The sequence below is a fragment of the Dipodomys spectabilis genome, unplaced genomic scaffold (assembly GCF_019054845.1).
Source record: "Dipodomys spectabilis isolate Male_0828 unplaced genomic scaffold, ASM1905484v1 ptg000225l, whole genome shotgun sequence".
NCBI classification, from domain to species: Eukaryota; Metazoa; Chordata; class Mammalia; order Rodentia; family Heteromyidae; genus Dipodomys; species Dipodomys spectabilis.
In genome coordinates, this window is record NW_024870902.1 from 4,804,651 (window position 1) to 4,828,107 (window position 23,457).

Genomic DNA, 23,457 nt, shown 5'->3' on the forward strand with positions numbered 1-23,457 from the left:
CCCAATTATAGAGGAAGAGGAAGTAGGAGGATCACAGTCCACACCAGCCCAGGAATAAAGCAGAATATTGTCTCAAAACTAACCAATGTATAAAAGGGGTGGAGCCAGGCAGCAGCTCATGCCTGTCATCCTAGCTACTGAGGAGGCTGAGATCTGAGGATCATGGTTCAAAGCCAGCCCAGGCAAGGAAAGTCCATTGGACTCTGATCTCCAATTAGTACCAGAAAACCAGAAGTAGCACTGTGGCCCAAGTGGTAAAGTGCTCACCTTGAGCTGACGAGCCCAGAGTTCAAGCCCCACAACCAACAAAAAGAAAAAAAGAAAAGAAAAGAAAAGAAATCGTGTTTAGGGAAGATAGAAAGCTGCAACTTTCAACCTTGCTCATAAAGAAATATGATTATGAACAGAATTCTGCTTCTTTTGCATGAAAGAAAATTGTCCTTGACTTTCTTCTTTTTCCTTCATAGGAGCCAGAACACACTTGCCTGAGACCTAGCTTTAATTACAGTATCATAATTAAATTATAATTACACTTAAGAAAATTGGGCCCCTAAATGACAGCAGAAAATAGTTTTTTTAAGACACTTTATTCTGGTACATCTTTGCTATTTTTGTTTCTTAGGCTTTACCCCAACTAGTACAAATGCCTTGAACTTTTTGACTTCTAATTCATATTGCTAAATTAACTAGGAAGAGAGCCAACCATCAGGTGACATTTCCACTTGTGCTTATGAAATCACAATTTTATGGCATTCTTCAGCATTGCAGCTTATTTCTTTTCTTCCAAAGAAAACCTACAAGTTTATCAAAGATAGAATAGTAATAGTCTCTTTTTGCCATGGTGAAGTTGAACCTGATTCAATAGTTACTATTCACTGGTATGTCATCTTTTGATAAATGCTTGTTTATAATTTAATTGGATTTTTCCATGCAGTTCTGGTCAATTCTGTTGAGCTTCACTGTTTTTGTCAGTCATGAGGCTTGAACTCCTGGCTTGGGCACTGTCCCTGAGCTTTATTACTCAAGGCTAGAGCTCGACCACTTTGAACCACAGCTCCACTTTCTGGTTTTCTGGTGGTTAATTGGGCATAAAAGTCTCACTGGCCCTTCTTCCCGGGATGGCTTTGAACAGTGATCCTCAGATCTCAGCCTCCTGAGTAGCCAGGATTGCAGGTGTGAACCACAGGCACCTGGCTTCACCATTAGTGTTTCAGTTCAGCTTTCATGAAACACTGAAATGCTTTACTATTTTCATTGATGATTTTTCCCCTGTAAATTGTTCATTGGAATCTCTCATAATGCTCATATTTTTGAACCCAAAATATGAGTCTCTACTAAAAAAAGAAGTGAGACTCTTTAGGGAAAAGGCTGAAGGCAGATCTGAAGCAGAAAACGTGCAAGGTAAGCTTGGGACACTGTCTTATGCCAGAAAGTAAGGAAATTACCCAGAAGGCACTGGAGTTATGTCAAAAGACACAAGAGTCACTGTGGGGAGGTTTCCAAAAGGCCAGCTTCATCTGTATCCATTGTCATTGCCTGGTGCCAGTGGCTCACGCCTGTAATCCTAGCTACTGAGGAGGCTGAGATCTGAGGATCATGATTAGAAGCCAACCCCAGGAAGAAAAGCCTTATCTCCAATTAATCACCAAACAGCTGGAACTCACGCAGTTGACCCCTAGCTTTGAGCAAAAAAAAAAAAAAAAAAAAAAAAAATCTCATAAACAACACTGAGGCTCTAGTTTTAACCGTAGGACCAGCACACACACACACACACACACACACACACACACACACACACACACACACACACAAACACACACACAGAGAGCCACTCCATACTTGACTTAAAACAAAATATGTCTACTGGGGATGTAAAATATCAGAAGGTTCTCAGTTTGAGGCCATTCAGAATAAAAAGTTCACAAGGCCCCATTCAACAAGTAAGTGGGATGAGGTGGTACATCCTTGTAAAGCACTCTATGCACATAGCAGGCATAGATTGGACACAGATCGGGAAAAGTGAAAGAACCTATCTGAAAAATCATCTAAATCGCCAGGCGCTGGTGTCTCACACGCATAATCCTAGCAATGCAGGAGGCTGAGATCTGAGGACCCCGGTTCAAAACCAGCCGGGGTAGGAAAGTCCGTGAGACTCTTATCTCCAATAAACCACCAGAAAACCAGAAGTGGTGCTATGGCTCAAGCGGTAGAGCACTCACCTAGAGCTGAAAAGCTGAGGGACAGCGCCCAGGCCCGGAGTTCAAGCCCCACAACCAACCTCCCCCCCCAAAAAAAAACAAACAGCTAAATCAAAAAGGGTTGGAGGCTCAGTTCATGAGGTAGAGGGCTCTTCGATCAAAACAGAATAAAATAGAGTTCTTTAACACTTTTCCTCACAGGTCTTATTCCTAAGCAGACAGCAATCAAGCTGATTTTCACTTCACTCAATGTCAGTCAGTCATCTCCAAAGCTGAAATCTTCTCAGTTCATTCCTTGATATGCCTAGCCCAGGATGAGAATAGCCAAGGAAGAAGACATTCCACAGTCACCTTTCTTTGTCTCCATGTCTTTCTATGCACCCTCATCAACATGATGCTTCGGGTGGTCTGATTGCACTAAAAGCATTTGTCCCAAGAGATTGCAGGCGCAAGTGACAGAGTGAGTGTCAACATCACATTACATGAACATCTGGGACCATGTCATGTGATGTGGCCACACTTTGCTAAGCACAAGCTGTCGAGGCATCACGAGAAAACACAATTCATTGACACACTCGAATATGTAAAAATCTTAACAATAATAAATAATAATACAAGTTAAATAAAAATTAAAAATTTTAATAAAGGAAACCCCACATTTTCCATAAAAAGACATGATTATTATACCAATTCCTTACTCAAAAAAAAAAAAGATTGTTCAGCATCAATCCTTTCTTTTCCACATAAAATTGTTTCAGTTAGCAAAGGAGTTCTACTCGAGAAACTTAGCCAATGAAAGCAAAATGATTGGCAATTTGGAAAAAAAACAATCATCATTTTACAACTAGCAATGGAATAATTAGTAAAGCCAAGGTGGGTTATAGGTTTAAAGGTATAAAGTACAAGGTTGAGCCCGGCGCTGGTGGCTCACGCCTGTAATCCTAGCTATTCAGGAGGCTGAGATCTGAGGATCGAGGTTCAAAGCCAGCCTGGGCAAGAAAGTCCGTGAGACTTTTATCTCCAATAAACCACTAGAAAACCAGAAGTGGTGCTGTGGCTCAAGCGGGAGAGTGCTTACCTTGAGCTGAAGAGCACAAGGACAGCGCCCAAGCCCAGAGTTCAAGCCCCACGACCGACCAAAAAAAAAAAGTACAAGGTTGACAAGGCACCAAACAACAGGTGTTATAATCTTCTGTTGAGTTATCAGAGAATATTTAGTTAAACAAAGAGAAAAATGAGCCCAGTGCTGGTGACCCATGCCTGTAATCTAGATCCTCAAGAGTCTGAGATCTAAGGATCTCTGTCTGGCACACACACACACACACACACACACACACACACACACACACACACCACAAAGAGGGAAAATAATAACTTTTAAGTAGACAGATAAGGGTTTTTTTTCTCACTTACCGTTAATCCAGAGACAGATTTTAGTGTTGTAGAAAGATAACATTACAACTCATACTGTTCAGCTCCTGAACCACTATGATAGAAGCCCAATACTCGAGGTTGAACTTAGGATCTGGATGCTGTTCCTTAGCTTTTTCACTCAAGGCTGGCACTTTACCACTTGAACCATACCTCCACTTCCAGCTTTTTGCTGGTTGGTTGAAGATAAGAGTCTTGCAGACTTTCCTGCCTGGGCTGGCCTTGAACTGTAAACCACAGATTTCAGCTTCTAGAATAGCTAGGACTACAGGTATGACCACTGGCACCTGGCTCAATACAATACAATATTTACAGCATCACCCAGACATTATTCAAAATGTTTTAGCTGACTTTCATTACAACTTTAGATCAAAATTTCCTGACTGCCAGACACCAGTGGCTTATGCCTGTAATCCTAGATACTCAGGAGGTTGAGATCTGAGAATCACAGTTCAAAACCAGCCCAGGCAGCAAAGTCCATGAGACACCTATCTCCAATAAACCACCAGAAAACTGTAAGTGGAGCTGTGGCTCAAGTGGTACAGCATTAGCCTTGAGCTGAAGAGCTGAGAGACAGCACCCAGGCCCAGAGTTCAAGCCGGTGTCCAACCAAAAAAAAAAAAGTCCTGACTAAGCTAGATGTGGTGATTCATATCTATAATCTTAACTAACTGGGAGGCAAAAATCAGAATCATGGTGGTTCAAGGCTACCCAGGCAGAAAAGTCCAAGAGACTGAATCTCAGTGTAAAAAGCTGGGCAGTGTGATGATTGTCAGCCCAGCTACAGTGGAAAGTGTAAAAAAAACAAGCCAATTAAACCTAGATATTCACCTAGACAAAAGGCAAGACCCTAACTCAAAATAACCAAGGCAAAAATAAAGCTCGACACGTGGCTCAGCGGTAGATCGTCTAACTAGCAAACATAAGACCCTAGGTTTGAACGCTAGTACTGCCAAAACAAAAAGCAAAAACAAAGGAAAATACATTCTAAAAGAAGGTCAGTGTGAAGCTCGTTAAAATTTAAATGCTAGCCAGAGGAAGCAATTACGTAAATCTAAAAAGGAATTCTACCCAAAAATTGGTACAGTTTTTTTCAGAAGACAAGATACTCCACAGAGAAAAACAAGAGAGGGGGGAGGAACACCTCCCCTTTTAGGAACAAAAATATGCACTAAAGGATAGGGGACAGATATCGGTAGCTCACGCCTATAATCCTAGCTACTGAAAAGGCTGAGATTTGTGGATCACAGTTCAAAGCCAACCTGATCAGGAAAGTCTGTGAGACTCTTATCTTCCATTAACTGCTCAAAAGCTGGAAATGGAGCTGTAGCTCAAAGTAATAGACCACTTGTTCTGAGCACAAAAAGTTGTCTAGGCACTGACTGATACCAAAAACAAAAAGAATGTACTAAAGACTCGATGGGCAAAAGAACATGCTTATAATTTATTTCTGAGTGTTTACAAAGGAAAATAAATGTGAACAAAATGCTAATTCTCAGTAAACCTAGATAAAAAAAAATATATATGAGTAATTTCTCTATTTTTTTTCTAATTTTTATGGTTTGAATATTTGAGACAGTTCAACACATAATTTAAATTACCTGGAAGTGTCTGAAGCTCTCTGTCTTTTCTCCATTGTTCCCAACAATGGATTAAATAAGCTCTCTGTGTCTTCCAGTTACCATTCCTCTTTCATTAAATTGTGGACATATCAAGCTCCCTTTCTGGGGTAATCAAGCCATTCATTTGTCTGTACTGTTGTTGTAATGTACTTAGTATAGCTTTACAGATTGATGAACCAATCTTCTCTTTTCAATCTTCAAAGCCATTATTTTCCCTTTTTTCATTATTATCTGGGGAATTTCCTTGTAACTTCCAAAATCCTAGTTGTTCTTTCCTTTTTGTTTCTATTAAGCAATTGCAGAGGGGTTTTTTTGTTTGTCAGTTTGTTTCTGCCTTTGTATTTTTTTCTGCAACAGTGTCTCACTGTGAGCCCAGGATGACCTTGAACTCTTGAGATCCTCCTGCCTTAGTTTCCTTCCTGCTGGCATTACAAACATGTAATAGCATATCCAGCTCTACTGGTTTTGATTAAAATTTAATTGAGAAAAATTATCATCTCTACAGTATTGACAATTCATACCTAATCCCCCTAAAAGCCTTTGATTTAATCCAGGCACCAGTGGTTCATGCTTGTAATCCTAACTATTCAGGAGACTGAGATCTGAGGATCATGGTTCAAAGCCAACCCAGGCAGGAAAGTCTCTAAGACTCTTATATCCACTAACCTACCAAAAAAGCAAAAGTAGAACTATGGCTCAAGTGGTAGAGCTCTAGCCTTGAGCAAAAAGAAGCTTAAGGACAATGCCTAGGCCCTGAGTTTAAGCCTCAGAACTGGTACACACACACACACACACACACACACACACACACACTAGATTTTATTTCTTCTCAATATTGAATGCTAATTTGCTTTCCTCACATTCTCCGCATTCTGTTCTCTTGAGTGACATAAAGTTTATGTACTTGTTTTTCCACATAAATGAAGATAGCAATTAGACTCCCAGTTGATCCAGTCATTTCCTTTTTGACTAGATTTTTCACTTTGTCTTTTGTGCTTCTCCCCACTTCCGGATATGCTGGTTTTGTCAGTGTTTTCTCTTGCAATGGGAAACCCACATCTAAGGAATGAAGACTCCAAATGTGTGTGGTCCAAGAAGTGCAAAAATATCACAAAGAGTCATTATTCTCCTTACTCTGGACATTCGTGACCACCGATGCACTCGACAGGGGGTCCATGGTCCTGGCAGCTCTCTACCCTGTGCACTTGTATTGAATTTGCAGAGAATTAAAATTTCTAAGCAATTTCATGGACTTATTCTTAAAATAGGTCTTCATGCTAGGCACGGGTGGCTCACACTATAATCCTAGCTACTCCGAAGGTTAAGGTCTGGGGATCACCATTCAAAGCCAGCCAGGGCAGCAAAGTCTATAAGATTTATCTCCAACTAACCAAAAAAAGCTGGAAGGGGAACAGTGGATTAAGTGGTAGAACACCAGCCTTGAATGAAAAAGCTAAAGGACAGTGCCCAGTTCCTAGCTTCTCACTTCAAGGAACAAGACCAGCGCAAAAAATAAATAAATAAATAAAAATTTAAAAGACCAAAAAAGAAGAAAAAAACTAGGACTTCATTTTCTTGAACATGAAAATCCATAAATGCTGAATCTTTTCCATATACATATGGCTATTTTTATCCTTTTGATATTTCTTTTTTTTTTTCACAACAGCCAATTATTTTCAGCCTAACTACCAATCCTAATTCTGTTTTCCAAGGCATGGAAACATAGTCATCTGACATCTTACCAAACACATCTTAATTTGGCCTCCTCCACAAAGTCAAAACAGCAAAGGACCATGCCCTGGGACAAAGCAATTAAATGCTCCTTCCAGGAGATTGCTCAAGACAGGTTGAAATACTGGGTCTTTAGTATTACCTTACCAAGGAGGACCAAGGTCACTTTGATCTTGTTTGTTGTGATTCCTCCTGATGAGTCTTCCTCAATGTGAGTGCTGAAAATGTTTCTTTTTTGTGCTCAACTTGAGGCTTGAACTCTGAGTCTAGGCACTGTCCTTGAGCTTTTATGCTCAAGGCTAGCACTCTACCACTTGAGCCATAGCTCCACTTCCAGCCTTTTGGGTAATTTATTAGAGATAAGAGTCTCTTGGACTTTTCCTGCCCCGGCTGGCTTTGAACCTCCATCCTCAGATCTCAGTCTTCTGAGTAGCTAACATTTCTGGCATGAGCCACAGATGCCCAGCTCAATGTGATCAATGTTAGGAAGATCTCACAGGATAGCAATAGGAACAATGTGTTTCAGGGACCAGAACAAGTTCAGTACTTCTGGATTGAGAATTGTGGAGAGCCAGGAGATGAGAATAGAAAAGTAGTTCACACAGAACTCCATCAAAGAGAGCTTTGGAAACCATGCTAATGAATTTCAACTTTACCCCATCAGAGAGAGATGGAAATGGGCCACCTAAGTGCCCAATTTCCCTGAAGATTCATTTTGTTTGTCAAGTGAAATCTTACAAAGATACAAAAATCTAGATTCAATGCAATGCCAATCAAAAATATTTCATTCTTTACATATAGGGAACAAAACACTGGTAATATTTGTGTGGAACTAGACAACACCTAAATAGTCAAAGAAAGCATAAACAAGAACAAATCTGAAGACAGTACCATACCTGACTTCTCAAACATATAACCAAGAAATGGTAAGCCAATGCCACATGGTATACACACAGGAACTGAAATCAGTATGTTGAAGAAAGAGTTCACTCACATGTTTATCACAGCACCAATCATCAGAGGAAAGACATGGAATCAACCTGTCTCCATCAATGGACAAAGAAAATATTTCCATGCACTGGAGAATATTCTTCAGGTATTAAAAAATAATGGAATTTTGTCATTTGCAGCAACATGGGTAGACTGAAAGACATGATATTAAATGAAATCTCAGGCATAGAAAGACCAGAATCAGGCTGGGAAGGTGACTCAGTGGTAGAGTGCTTGCCTTGCATGCATGAGGCCCTGGGTTCGATTCCTTAGCAACACATAAGCAGAAAAAGCTGGAAGTAGTGCTGTTGCTCAAGTGGTAGAGTGCTAGCCGTGAGCTGAAGAGCTGAGGGACAGCGCCCAGGCCCAGAGCTCAGGCTCCATGACCAACAAAAGAAAAAAGAAAACAAACAAACAAACAAACAAAAAAGAAAGACCAGTATCAGGACTGGGGATGGGGCGGGTTGAGAGGGTGGAGCAGTGGCTGGTTGACTCAAGCCATAAAACAGCAGCCCCACTACCCTAAGGCCTCGAGCTCAACCCCAAATACCACCAAAGGGAGAGAAAAAAAAAATACAAGTACTACCCATCTCATCTACAGATGGGAACTAAAAAAAGTAAACTTCCCAGAAGTAGAAAACAGGATGGATAATTCATAGGATGTCATTGTAACATCATGGTTTGTGTTTGCTCTCTAGCAAGGTTCAAGACAACTGTGGGGTTGACAAGACATAATTGAGCGTTTCAGAGTGGTGAATACGGAGGATTTTGAATGCTCTCAATGCAGAAACAATATCTGAAGTGACGGTGGCCAGTTACCCCGGAGTCTCATTTCACATTTGCATACATGTGTTGAAATGCCACACGAAACCCCCACAAATGCGCACAATTACAGCAGAGCCTTGGTATCCACCGGAACAAGGTCGGGAAGAAACTGCCCAGAGGAAAACCTGCTCATGCTCAGGTTGTGTGGAGCTCAGCTGGGCACTGCCCAACTCCCACTAAAGGCATGCTTGCTGTCTTTAAACACATCTAAATGTTCGTTCCATCACTTCAGACAACAGATTCGCTTTTATCTTAATGTGGGGGTGGGGATGGGGAGGAGCATCATTTGTTTTGTGGCAACCTAGTTGTGCAAAATTAAGAACAGAGCAACGCTTCGCAAGTCACACGATGAGTTAATCACAACTGACCATGGCGCATCTCCTAATCGGCTGAGCGACTTTAGTGTCTGTGTGGGAATTTAAACATTTTGTTTTTCAAGTTTCTTGGATTTCTTTTTCCCACACCCCAGTGACCATAGCTATATTGCATCTAACTGGGATCACTAAGCAAGCATAATTCAAAGGATGTAATTGTAACACGGTTTATTTTTGCTCCCTGCTGGTTTGTTATGATTTACACAGCAGAGGAAGTTTTCCTTGGTTGGCTATCTATATTCATGGTCCAGGGAACTTCCTATAACTGCATGGCTTGCATTTGAAAGAGTAATAGGCCATGCCTGGAATTTTAACCACTCAGGAAGCTGAGATCTGAGAATCACAGTTCAAAGCCATTCAGGGGAAGAACGTCTGTAAGACTCTTATCTCGAATTCACTACCAAAAGTCTGCTAGTGGAGTTGTGGTTCAAGTGGTAGAGTACAAGTCTTGAGTGAACAAGCTAAGGGACAATGTCCAGGCCCTGAATTCAAGCCCTATTACAAAAAAAAAAAAAAAAAAAAAAGGACTGAGAATGTGGCTTAGTGATAGAGTGCTTACCTAGCATACAGGAGGCCCTGGTTTCAAAACTTCAGTACCACAGAAACAAAAACAAAAAAATTACAGTTGTAATCTATATAAATATAAAACATTTACACATAGGTAAATGAGAAGGAGTCATTGTTCAACTCTCAGCACAAGATGAGCTCTTGGCCTATGACTCTCCTAAGAAGCAACAAATTATCTGCTTCTTCCTGTTGTAAACTTTGGATCCAATCCCACAGGAAACATCTCTCATTCATAAATCATTAATTCTGCCTTGGCATCCTAAAGGGAGACTGGAGTTAGGAGCAAAAATTAAAGCATCAACAACTTCCTCTAGAGCTCTCCCTAAACTTTCTACCCCAAACCCTTCCTCAATGTAACCGATCTAGAATTGAGCTTTTCTTCCTCCTCAGGAAAGCTGTTACTCCCTTCCTTTCCCACCTTCCTCAGTAGTCCAAGCCAGAAACAAGGTAGTCATCTCCTACACCAATGTTGTATTATAAGAAGTCACTAAATCCTAGAAACAGGGACTCCGATTTAACATAAACTTGTTTGAACTGCTGGGGAAAAAAATTGCCTGGCCTCCAGTTCCCCAATTCCTCAACCACACGCCACCCTGCAGCAAGAGTTGTCTTTACAGCACACAAGTCACAGTATGATATTCCCTTTCTGCAGTGCAGATCCATGAAAACAGTTTAGGGTGTTCTTGTGTGCCATTACTGAGGTTTGAACTCATGACCTGGCCACTGTCCCTTAACTTTTTCACTCAAGGCTGACACTCTACTACTTGACCCATACCTCCACTTCCAACTTTTTGGTGGTTAATTGGAGATAAGAGTCTGTCTTTTCTAATCCGGCTAGCTTCTAATCGCAACCCTCAGATCTCATTCTCCGTAGTAGCTAGGATTACAGGTGTGAGCCGCTGTGCTGGAGCTTCTGCTATAGCTTTGACCATCTCTCATTCTCCCTCCCTATCTGCTTTCAAACTGCATCCTTTTTTATTTATTTTTCTTTTTTAATTTTTATTGAGATTAAGTGATTACATAAATTTCATAGTATTGTGGGATAGTGATACTTAAAGTCACAAACACATTTTAACCTCCATGAGGCGCATTGTCATTATCATGATTGATAAAACTTACGGACTCTACAAATTTTGACACTTACAGCTATTTTTTCCAAATCAGGTGATGTGTACATTTCTTTCCTTTTGCTTAGTATGAGCTGTTCCCTCTTTCTCTCTCGTTCCCTCCCTTTATTTTTGTATATATTTTTTATTGTAAAGATACTATACAGAGGGGTTACAGTTACATGAGTAAGGTAATGAGTACATTTCCTATGGAGCATTGTTACCCCCTCCTTTGTTTTTCCCCTACCATCCTTTCTCTCCACACCTCCCCAGCTCCTCCCTTCCACCCACTCCCCTACCCCTGCCAATCAAAGATGTAAAGTTCGCTTTCAGCATAGTGTCTTGTATATCTCATTGTTACAATGGGTCAACCGGTATCCTTATTTCAGCATTTTGTTATTTCCTTTCCTCTTCCTAATTACAAAAATGTATATACAAGATGCCAGGCAGTGGAATCAAATACAGTGAAAACAGGGGTTATAACATGGGGGAAGAGCATACAAGAGAAACAAAAAAAAAAAAATCACGTAGTACATTAGATATACATTAAAAACAACAGCAAGAAAGATAAAACCTCTTGTATCCCTATCTTGAGGTTCCTTTTGCTTAGCATCATCTTATATGGTCATACGTACATAGTTTTTGAACTTTTCTGCTTGTCCTAGACATATACTAGATATAACAAATAAGGGAAACCATAGGACTTATGTTTTGGGGACCTGGCTTACTTCACTTAATATAATTTTTTCCAAGTCTTTCCATTTCCTAACAAATGGGGCAGTGTCATTCTTTCCGATGGAGGCATGGAATTCCATTATATATGTATATATATATATATATATAAACATACATACACATTTTCTTGATCCATTCATCTACTGAGGGGCATCTGGGTTGGTTCCATATCTTAGATATGGTAAATAATGCTGTGATAAACATAGCTGTGCTGGTAGCTTTAGGCCTTGTTTGTGATTTATTTCATTTTTCTAAGTACACACTTATGTGCTGTTTCTTCCAAAAAGAAGTATCTTCTTTCTTTGCTTGGCTGACTCATTTGCCTTCCGAACTCATTGACTCAGTTAGCATTTCCTCCAAGGAGCCTCTCATTAATCTTCCAATGGAGTGGTGATGGGGGAAGGGTTCTTCCCTGAGCCACCACATCCTTTGCTTGCTCTGTCATTTATTAATACTTGACAATTATGCCAGTTGTCAGTATGTCATGTTTGTAATCCTAGCTAGACAGGAGGCTAAGACCAGGAAGATAGAAATTGGAAGCCAGATCAGGCAGGAAAGTCCACAGGATTCCATCTCCAATTAACCAGCCACAAGTTGGAGACCTGACTCAAGTGCCAACTGTGAGAGAGGGAAAAAAAAGCTGAGTGAGAGAATGAAGCCTTGAGTTCAAGTCCTGGTATAGGCAGAAAGAAAGAAAGAAAGAAAGAAAGGGAGAGAGAGAGAGAGAGGGAGGGAGGGAAGGAGGAAGGGAGGAAGGAAGAAAGGAAGGAAGGAAGAAGGAAAGAAAAAAGGAAAGAAAGAAAGAGAGGGGGGAGGGAGGGAAGAAAGAAGTAGTGATATGGCTGTTCAAGTCTAGCATATATTTTAAAAGTCACTGTAAGGGCCTGGGCACTGTCCCTGAGCTCTTCAGCTCAAGGCTAGCACTCTACCACTTTAGCCACAGTGCCACCTCTGGTTTTCTGGTGGTTCATTGGAGATAAGATTCTCATGGACTTTCCTTGCCCGGGCTGGCTTTGAACCGTGATCCTTAGATTCAGCCTCCTGAGTAACTAGGATTACAGATGTGACCCACCGCCACCCAGTCCATGAGATTTTTATCTTAACTATCCAAAAGCAGGAAGTGTACTGTGGTTCAAATGGTAGAGCACCAACCTTGAGTGAAAAAGCTAAGGAACCACATCCAAGATCTGAGTTCAAGCCTCAGTACCAGCATGCACGCGCACGCACGGGTTCGCATCCACCCACCCACCCACCCCCCACACACACACAAATGGACAGCTTTGTTCAGTGTGACTGGATAAATACATCTAATCTAATCAGGCTAGGGACAGAAGAGACTTCACAGGCACCAGTGGCTCATGCCTGTAATCCTCGTTACTCAGGAGGCTGAGAATTGCAGTTCAAAGCCAGCCCAGGCAGGAAAGTCCGTGAGACTCTTTTTTTTTTTTTTTGTCGGTCGTGGGGCTTGAACTCTGGGCCTGGGTGCTGTCCCTCAGCTCTTCAGCTCAAGGTGAGCGCTCTACCACTTGAGCTACAGCGCCACTTCCGGTTTTCTGGTGGTTTATTGGAGATAGGAGTCTCACAGTCTCTCCTGCCCGGGCTGGCTTTGAACCGCGATCCTCAGATCTCAGCCTCCTGAGTAGCTAGGATTACAGGCATGAGCCACCAGCGCCCGGCTCCGTGAGACTCTTATCTCCAATAACCACCAGAAAATAGAAGTGGTGCTGTAGCTCAAGTGGTAGCGCGCTAGCCTTGAGCTGAAGAGCTGAGGGATAGTGCCAGGCCCAGAGTTCAAGTCCCACGACCAAAAAAAAAAAAAAGAAGAGACTTCACAAGACTTGTCTAAATTTTTCCTGACCTTTCTATGAAGCATTTCTTCATGAGTAGGGACATGACTGTTCTAGAAAAAAGAACCTTTTTTTTGTTTGGTCAGTCCTGAGCCTTAGGCTCAGGGCCTGGGCACTGTCCCTGAGCTACTTTTGCTCAAGGCTAGCACTCTACCACTTGATCCATAGCACCACTTCTGTGGTACTGAGGAATCAAACCCAGGGCTTCATGCATGCTGGGCAAGCGCTCTACCACTAAGCCACATTCCCAGCCCAAGGGGAAAGAATCTGTAAGGGATAAAAGTGAGTGACCTTTCTAGATTTCATGGCTTTCTTTAATGGAGAGAGGCTCTCGTTTCTATGATTTGATACAGGGGAGGTAAGAGGCGAGAAAAACAGAGCCTTTCCACTGCCCTTCAGATCTCTGTGGCATTGTGTCCTGAGTCCCACCTCCAGCTCCAGCAGCGGGATGAATGGACCCCAGCGGAGAAAGGCAATCTCAGTCCCCCTTCTAGCTTCTGGAGTAGGCTAGTGCTCTCTGTCCCCAAGTCTGTTATTCTCAAATGCCACCTGCACAGAAATCCAAAGCAAAGTAGAGTTCCATTTGTAGGGGATAACAAGGGAATTTAGAAATTACACAACATAGCCTGAATCTGCTACTGCCCTTTCGGGCTTAATAGTCACGATCACACTTGGCTCTCATAATACACTTCAGTGTGTACATAGGGCCACGTAAAGATCCAGAGCAATTAGTAGTCTCCAAATTCATATTGCTTGCGTGTGCTGGTCCTGGGAGTCATCTCAAGTTGTCTTCTGATACTGAAGAGCCCAGGCTCTGTCCATTGCCCTAGCACGGCTCACAGTGGGCTGCGGTCTGCCCCTGCCTCCTCCCTAGAAAGAGTCCTGTTACCCTGAAATCAAACATCGATGGCCACATTCTCCTCCTGTTGGCAGACAAGATGAGACTCTTGGCAGGAAGTTCATTCTTTGATGAAAGCAATTTAGAGTCTTACCTAGAATGGGGGAGGGACAGGGAAAAGTGCCTCTTTCCATGCTCAGAGAGAAGAACAGCCACCAGTCTATATAGATAAAGAAATTAAACCTGATGCCTGAAAAATCACTAAGTATAAATTCAGGTTAGATACTGTTCTTCCTTACACGCTAACTTCATTATATAGCTTTTCCAGGAGTGTTCATTGTGGGATTAATCTTACTTTATTGGCTAGGAATAGACAGAGTAATAAATAAATAAGCTCTGCTTCTATTAATCATCTAGTCAATAAAATATCTTCCAACAAATGACCCGATTCTTCTCCCAGACAACAATGAGACTTGTCTATCAAAATACTGTATGCAATACATCAAAATCTTACATATTACATCTTAATTCACAGCAACTGATTTTATAAGGTACTTAAGTGAGGGAAGTGGGGATATAGCTCAGAAGTAGAGTTTGCCTAGAAAACTGTTGGGGTTCTATCTCAAGCACTAAAAAAGAAGAAGAAAGGCAAAGAAGGGAATGAAAGAGAGAAGAAGAAGCAGAGCACCAGTGGCTCACGCCTGTAATCCTAGCCACTCAGGAGGCTGAGATCTGAGGATCACGCTTCAAAGCTAGCCTGGGCAGGCAAGTCTGTAAGACTCTTACCTCCAATGAACCATCAGAAAAGCAGAAGTGGTGCTGTAACTCAAAGTGATAGAGTGCTAGCCTTGAGTGAAAAAGTTCAGGGACAGCGCCCAAGCCCTGAGTTCAAGCCCCATGACAGACAAAAAAAAAGGGGGGGGGGGCAGAAGAAAGGAAGGAAGAAAAGGAAGGAAAGAAGGGAAGGGTGGGTATCCAAGTGAGCCATCTGTGCACATACTCTCGCCTGCATGAAGACTTTCTAAAGTGTTTTCGTGATTTTTTAATAGCTTGTCTTAGAAAGAAATTCTTCTTTCTCATGGAAGCACTTCAGGGGCTTGTGTTTGCATTATGGAATGTGTCTCTCCATACGTGAGATGGAGGAGGATGTTCAGTAATTACTGACTGTCTAAACGTGTATCAAATGCTCCATGAGTCACAGGAGGGGGCTGTTAGTTTCAGTGAAGGATCACATTTCACTCGGAGCTTCCATTTTCTCAACTACAAAAGATGAGATTTAGCAAAAAATCATCTTTAAACATACTTCCGTCCGTGAAGGTCTGTAGTCTGGTTATTCAATAAGAGGATAAACCAAACCATAAAATATTTAAAAATAAGTAATGGTACGATGACACAAAATTCTTCACAAGGATCCTCGTTATAAATAATAAATGATGAAAAACTATTGGTTTTATATCTGCCTTTCTAAATTACCATTGGACATTTATTGTACCTTTTAATTCTTTGAACAAAATGTAAATATGGTTTTAGCCTCTCGCAGCAATAATTCTGTCTACCTTAAAAAATTTACTTTAGCTGGGTGCCAGTGGTTCATGCCTATAATCCTGTCATCCTAGCTACTCAGGAGGCTGAGATCTGAGGATCGCAGTTCAAAGCCAGCCTGGGCAGAAAATTCCATGAGACTCTTATCTCCAATATACTACTCAGAAAAAGCTGGAAGTGGCACTGTGGCTCAAGTGGTAGAGTGCTAGCCCTGAGTACAAAGGGGTTCAGGGACAGTGCTTAGGCCCTGAGTTCAAGCTCCAGGACAGGGAAAAACAAAAAAACCTTTAGCTTTAGGCATAATAGCTCAAGCCTATAATACTAGGTACTCAGGAGGCTTAGATCTTAGGATCCATGGTTCAAAGCCACCTTTGGCAGAAAAGTTTATGACATTCTTATCTCCAATTAACCACTGAAAAACTGGAAATGGAGCTGTGGCTCAAGTAGTAGAACACCAACCTTGAGCAAAAAAGCTAAAAGGAAGTAAATTTGGCCTTCAGTTCAAACTCCCAAATTGAGGTCAAATTATAGCAATACTACTCATATATTAAGGATGCTTTTGAACTCTTCAAATGTTTAGTTATTATTAGATTCAATTCTGATTTCCTGCCTGATTAAAAAGTTTATGACATTCCCCTATTGAAAAATTTTATGTTAACCACCAAAAAAACCAAAAATGTGGATTCCAGCTATTGGCATCTGCTCATAACATACAACATATCTATAAAACTATTTTAACTCAGGGCTGGGAAGATGGCTCAGTGGTAGAGCGCTTGCCTTGCATGCCTGAGGCTCTGGGTTCGATTCCTCAGCACCACATAAGCAAAAAAAGAAAAAAGCCGGAAGTGTCACTGTGGCTCAAGTGGTAGAGCGCTAGCCTTGAGCTGAAGAGCTGAGGGACAGCGCCCAGGCCCAGAGTTCAGGCCCCACGACCGGACCAAAAAAAGAAAAAAAACCATTTTAACTCTCAGTCTATCTTTTAAAGACAGGTTGCCAAAATATAAATATTCCTTGACTTTTGATTAAATTATTTGGAAGTTCCTAAGTAGATTCTAATAGATTCTCATACCTTAATGTTACAGGGAGCTCTGGGAGCAAAGGGTTGCTTTGCCTCTGCCTTGATTTTTTTCCAACATCTCTAGACTGGGTTCCTAAAAATCTTCCAGAAGGATATCAAGCATGTTTTACAAATGTGAGCCCCCAGAGATGCCAATCTTCAGATGTTTCCACTATCACCTGCTCCTTCAAGTTCAGGGAATGTCTCTCCTTGTGCGTGGGACACCACGATAACATTGCTGACAGATGTCACAGTAGCTTCTTTGAAAACACTCCAAGATGGAGCCTCCTGCCTCCCACAGCGTCTACTTCCTGTGTGCGACACCTCTGTGTGTCAGAACCGCCTCATCTTAAGCAGAAATCCAACTCCTGAAGCCTCCATGCAAAACTCCAACTTCTGAAGCCACCCAGGATAAATTGAACCCCTCTGCACAACAAAATGTGTCTATGCATAAACAGTTACAGGAGTCAGGCACCAGTGGCTCACAACTATGATCCCACCTACTCAGGAGGCTGAGATCTGAGGATCACGATTCAAAGCTAGCCTGGGGAGAAAAGTCCCATGAGACTCTTATCTCCAATTAACCACCAGAAAACCAAAACTAGAGCGGTGGCTCAAGTGGTAGAGCACTAGCCCTGAGCTCTGAGACAGCACTTGGGCCCTGAGTTCAAGCCCCAGTACTGGCACTAAAAAAAAATAATAATAATTAATTAATTAAAGTTGCACGTGTGTGTGTGTGTGTGTGTGTGTGTGTGTGTGTGTGTGTGTGTGTGTGTTCCTAAATACAGGACCTTGGGCTTCAAACTCTTGCTCAGTTTTTTTATTCATGGTTGTTGCTCTAGCACTTGAATCACACCTCTAGTTCCAGGACATTTTTTTCGTGTGTTTGTGCCAGTTTGTGCCACTATTAGGGCTTGAACTCAGGGCCTGAGTGCTGTCTCTTCAGTTTTTTTCCTAGTCAAGGCCAGTTAGCACTCTAACCCTTGAGCCACAATTCCACTTCCAGCTTTTTGGTGGTTAGTTGAAGAGTTTCTTGGATTTTATTTGCCAAGAATAGCTTTGAACCACGGTCTTTAGACCTCAGCCTCCTGAATGGCTAGCATTTGCAGGCTTGAGCCACTGGTGGCCAGCTCCACTCCAGTTTTTTGTTGGCTAATTAGAGATGAAAAACTCTCAGATTTGTCTGTCTAGGCTACCTTTAAGCAGTGATTCTCAAATCTCAGCTTTCTGAGTAACTAGGGTTACAGGCTTGGGTTGCTGGCACTCACTGTCTTATTTTTTTCCCCCACTGTTATAATAACTTTAATTTATCTGGCATTTTACAGAAGTCGATGAATAATTTTTAAAAAGCCCCTCCTTACCCCATCATGTTTCTAAGTAGGTAATGAGTATGTCAACAGCTAGAGCATCGGCATCTGCAAGGATTTCAGAGCAATCACCTGCCAAAGAACTTGGGAGCTTTTCTATCGTGTTTTTTAAAAAATATGGAACGCGCCGGGCGCTGGTGGCTCATGCCTGTAATCCTAGCTACTCAGGAGGCTGAGATCTGAGGATCGCGGTTCAAAGCCAGCCCGGGCAGGAGAGACCGTGAGACTCCTATCTCCAATAAACCACCAGAAAACCGGCAGTGGTGCTGTAGCTCAAGTGGTAGAGCGCTCGCCTTGAGCTGAAGAGCTGAGGGACAGCACCCAGGCCCTGAGTTCAAACCCCACGACCGACAAAAAAAAAAAAATATGGAACGCTTCATGAATTTGCGTGTCATCCTTGTGCAGAGACTATACTAATCTTCTCTGTATCGTTCCAATTTTAGTATATGTGTTGCCAAAGCGGACACTCGCTGTCTTATTTTAACTGGCTCTTTTCACAGAACATTGTATCCTCCATATTTACTTTTATTGTAGCATGTGACAGAATTGTTTTTCTCTTCTTTTCTTCCTTTTTTTTTTTTTTAAATTAGGGCTTGAACTTCTTTCCTTGAGCTCTTTTCCTCAAAGCGAGGGCTCTACCACTTTGAGCTGCAGCACCACTTCTGGTTTTCTGGTGGTTAATTGGAGCTAAGAGTCTGCTGACTGCAAACTACAATCCTTAGTTCTCAGCCTCCTCATTCGCTAGGATTATAGTTGTGAGCCACCAGCACCCGGCTGCTTTCCTTCTGATGAGTGAATAGTAACCCATCGTATTCACGAGCCACATTTTCATTATCCGTTCACCTGTCCACAGACGTATGACTGCTTCTAGTTCTCGGCCATTATGAATCATGCTTCTTTGGGAGACCCAGAAACGTACCACTGAATCATGTGGTAGAATTTAGGGCCTGGGACTGTCTCTGAGGTTCTTTTGCTCAAGGCTACAGTGCTACTATTTGAACCACAGCTCTACTTCTGGCTTTTTTTTAATTAAATGGAGTCTTTGCAGGCTTTCTTCCCTGGACTGGCTTCAAATTGTGATCCTCAGATCTCAGCCTCCTGAGTAGCTAGGATTACAAATGTGAGCTACCAGTACCCAGCTCTATTTTATTTTATTTTATTTTTTGTCAGTCGTGGGGCCTGAACTCTGGGCCTGGGCACTGTCCCTCAGCTCTTCAGCTCAAGGCTAGCGCTCTACCATGGTACCACTTTCAGCTTTCTCTTTATATGTAGTACTGAGGAATCAAACCCAGGGCTTCCATGCATGCTAGGTAAGTACTCTCCCACTAAGCCACATGCTCAGCAACAACATTCATTGTTTTTTTTAACCAACTGCTAGAGACCACCACCCAGAAATCAAAGGCACAGATAGACTAGAATTCAGAGGAAGCTGGGTATAAACAATCAACACCTAAGGCCCATCTCTAGTGAGATTAAAGTGGCCAGTGTTCATTTTCTTGGGAATCCAAGTTACTTCTCTTCTCCAAGCTCAGAACAAGTTCAATGGTCCATTAACAAGTATGCTTCTTTTCAAACACTAACAGCCTGTTGAAACTGTCTTTCTTTCTGGGTTTCTTTCTCTACCTCTATAATGTTAGATCATAGTTTCAAATCATTACTGGTTCCCTAGTAGCCATCTGACCTACTGATTCGTGTGTCCTCTGCCAGCTTCTTCCATGGACAATCACTGTTAACTCTGTCCACCTCCAGTATGAAAAGAATGGAAAAAGTACAAGTATTGACATACTATTATTATTTGACATATGGAGTACATTGTATTTTTTTTATTATTATTAGCCATTGTGCAGCTAACTCAACATATACATTCCCTTTAGAATTCATTTGCTTCTCTCATAATGAAAGTTATTTGCTTCCTTGACTAGAGGGATACTAATCCCTCTGTTCCTTAGTTTTCCCATCCCTGGATCTAAATTGAAATGAGAGTCTTACTGGTGCGCCAGCAATAGAATTTAAAAATCTTTAGTCTGGGCTGGTGTAGCTTTGCAGGCCTTAATGGCATGCTCCTTGACTGGAGATGCACCAGCGAGCTCATTTCCTGTCAGCCCCACTGAGGCTAATGGGCTTCGTGCCTGCGTTTGCTCTGAGGTCTAATGACTCCCCGCTGGGGATGGGGGGGGGGGGGGGGGTGTCTCTGGGAGCACAGCGCCCTCTGCTGGCAGACTTCCTAGGAGAAAAGACATCCTGAAGGATTCCTGCAGTAAAATCCCAGTTCTGGGAAAAGAGAAATTCGTAAATATGTTCTTTTCCTTCTATTTTGAGATTGTGTGATTGGGCCTGGGGCTATTGCCTGTACTCTTAGCTACTGAGAAGGCTGAGATCCGAGAAGTGAGGTTCAAAGCCAGCCCTGTCAGGAGAGTCCTGTCTTCAGTTAACTACCAAAAGGCAAGAAGAGGGGTGGTTCAACTGGGAGAATGTCAGCCTTGAGCAAAAAAAAAAAAAAAAAGTAACGAAAGGATCAGGACCCATGCCCTGAGTTCAAGCCTCAGGACAAGCACACACACACAATAAAACAAAGGTAAGAAAAAGGTTGGCAGGGCTGAGAAGGTGGCTCAGTGGTAGAGCGCTTGCCTCGAATGCATGAGCCTCTCTGTTCAATTCCTCAGCACCACATAGACTGAAAAAGCCAAAAGTGGGCACTGTGGCTTAAGTGGTAGGGCGCTAGTCTTGAGCTAAAGAGCTCAGGACAGCGCCCAGGCCCAGAGTTCAAGCTCCATGACCAGTGAAAGAAAGAAGGAAAGAAAGAAAGAAAGAGAGAAAGATAGAAAGAAAGAAAGGAAGGAAGAAAGAAAGAAAGAAAGGAAGGAAGAAAGTCTGTCAGGTCAAACCATTGTGGAGAGGTCTGCATATAAATGCTTCACATAAAACAGAGTATGCTACGCTCCAGGAAATTTAGCATTGCAAGAAAATGTTAAGTGTACAGGGTTAAAAATATATATCTGACTATTTCTCTTATGTGTTTCTATATTTGAGATAATTCTGTAAGAAAATGCTAATGAACAATCTACATACTTCACACTTAATTTTTTAAGGTAGCTTTTTTAAAAAAAATGAAAAGCATCCATCAAACTACTTACTCTGTATTGATATTTTAATGTGCATAGCTCTACAGAATACACCATGATCTCACTGAGTGTGGCTACACAGTCCTAGAAAACAGTGTTGATGAAATAGAGATGGCAGATACACTGAAAGATGATACAGTGAACTTTCCCAGAAGCAGAGTTCAATTTCTGAGAACTTTAGTACAAATTAGAGTTCCCTAAAGGCTCTCGTTGATTCAAAGAACTGGTCATGGAAGCCAGCTCAGCCAATCTGAATTCAGTGGTAAGTGCTGACAACTGCCTGTAAGTGACAATGTTGAGAATTCTGTGGTGATTGAATTCAATTTCCTCAAAAAATTAAACACTCAGAGACAGTTCCAGGCAGCGGCGTGCTGGATAATAAATGGATAGATAATAAAAAGATAATAAATCGATGGATAACAAATGGATAGTATCCCTCTCCAGCCCCCTAAACAAAAAAACAGGAATACTATTTCCAAACTAGCAAAACAGTTACAGGTTAGGGTTCTTTCTCAAAACATAGTTCCAGCTGGAGATTAACACCTGTCCTCACACCTGTAATCCTAGCTACTCTGGAGGCTGATATCAGGGGATCACAGTTGGTAACCACCCAGACAGAATAGTTCATGAGACTCTGGATCTCCAGTGAACCAGCAAAAAGCCAAAAGTGCAGCTGTGGCTAAAAGTGTAAAAGCTAAAAGACAGAAAGTACCCAGGCCCTGAGTTCAAGCCCCAGCACACACAAACACACACACACACACACACACACACCAAGTCACCTTGTGGCTAACACACTGTTGTTTTTACAGAAACAACAGGAAATCTGAAGTGTAAAGGCTGCAGCAACAGCAGCATTAACCTCAAAAGCAGACCTCATAGAACCATTCCAACCAAAGTCTGTTTGGTGACCTTCCATGATGCCAGAAATAGGGTCCTACAAGACCTACATCCAATGCTGGTGCCTCCGAACCCCTGCTGCTGTGGGTCCTATGGGAAATGATCCACTCTGCACTGTTACAGTGGTCCTTGCTCACATGAGGAGCGTGGCAAACCAAACAGGAGGCCTCAGATGCTTTTCGCTACACTGCCCTCATTGGAATGAAGAAAGACCATAGCATCTACAGCAGCTCACCCCATACCTGTGTCCACTAAGGATAGGACAGTTACAACACCTCTGGGCTTCAAGGACAAGGCTGCCAGACAAGGGAGGATTTGCAGAATGCATCAAGAAACTACAGCTTGTTGTCACTTAAGGTAGGACATGATTTAAATGGAGGGGGAAGAGACGGGTGCTGGGGGCTCATGCCTGAAATCCTAGATACTCAAGAGGGTGAGATCTGAGGATTGAGGTTTAAAACCAATGCAGACAGGAAGGTCTTGTGAGACTCATGTCTACGTTTAACCACCTAAAAACTGGATGTGAAGCTGTGGTTTAAGTGGTAAAGTACTAGCCTTGAACAAAAGAGATCAGAGACAGTGCCCATGCTCTGAGTTCAAGCTCTAGAACCAGGACACACACACACACACACACACACACACACACACACACACACACGTGGAAGAAGTAAGAGGAAGAAGAGATTATTGATCTTAAAAAGCTGACTTATTAGGGTTGGGAAGGTGGCTCAGGGGTAGAGTGCTTGCCGTACATGCATGAGGTCCTGGGTTCAATTCCTCAGCACCACATAAGCAGAAAAAATGCCGGAAGTGGTGCTGTGGCTCAAGTGGTAGAGAGCTAGCCTTGAGCTGAAGAGCTGAGGGACAGGGCCCAGGCCCAGAGTTCAGGCCCATGACCAACCAAAAAAAAAAAAAAAAGCTGACTTATTTAGGGATCTCTAAAGAAACAAACAGTAGAGTATACATACCTCTATGTGCGCACACGCCCATACACACGCAAGAGAGAGAGAGAGAGAAATTGAAACAGAACCATCCCGTACATATTCACTGCTCTTCATACGTGATGAGGAAATGGCTAGAGAGTCATGAAACCCAAATCCTTCATTTTTCTACTTGCAAGCTGGGGACAGGAAAGCCAATACATAAATTTGAGTTCAAATACAAAGACCTGTGATAAAGTGCCACACATTTGCATAAGTTCTTCTAGG

At 42.2% G+C, this 23,457-nt stretch overlaps 1 non-coding gene across 1 annotated transcript; it reads right to left on the reverse strand.

Moving 5' to 3' along the window:
- Positions 1–18,590: 18,590 nt before the first annotated feature.
- Positions 18,591–18,697, reverse strand: LOC122123202. The gene has a single exon (XR_006150340.1). It is a non-coding gene; the product is annotated as a U6 spliceosomal RNA (small nuclear RNA).
- Positions 18,698–23,457: the final 4,760 nt, after the last annotated feature.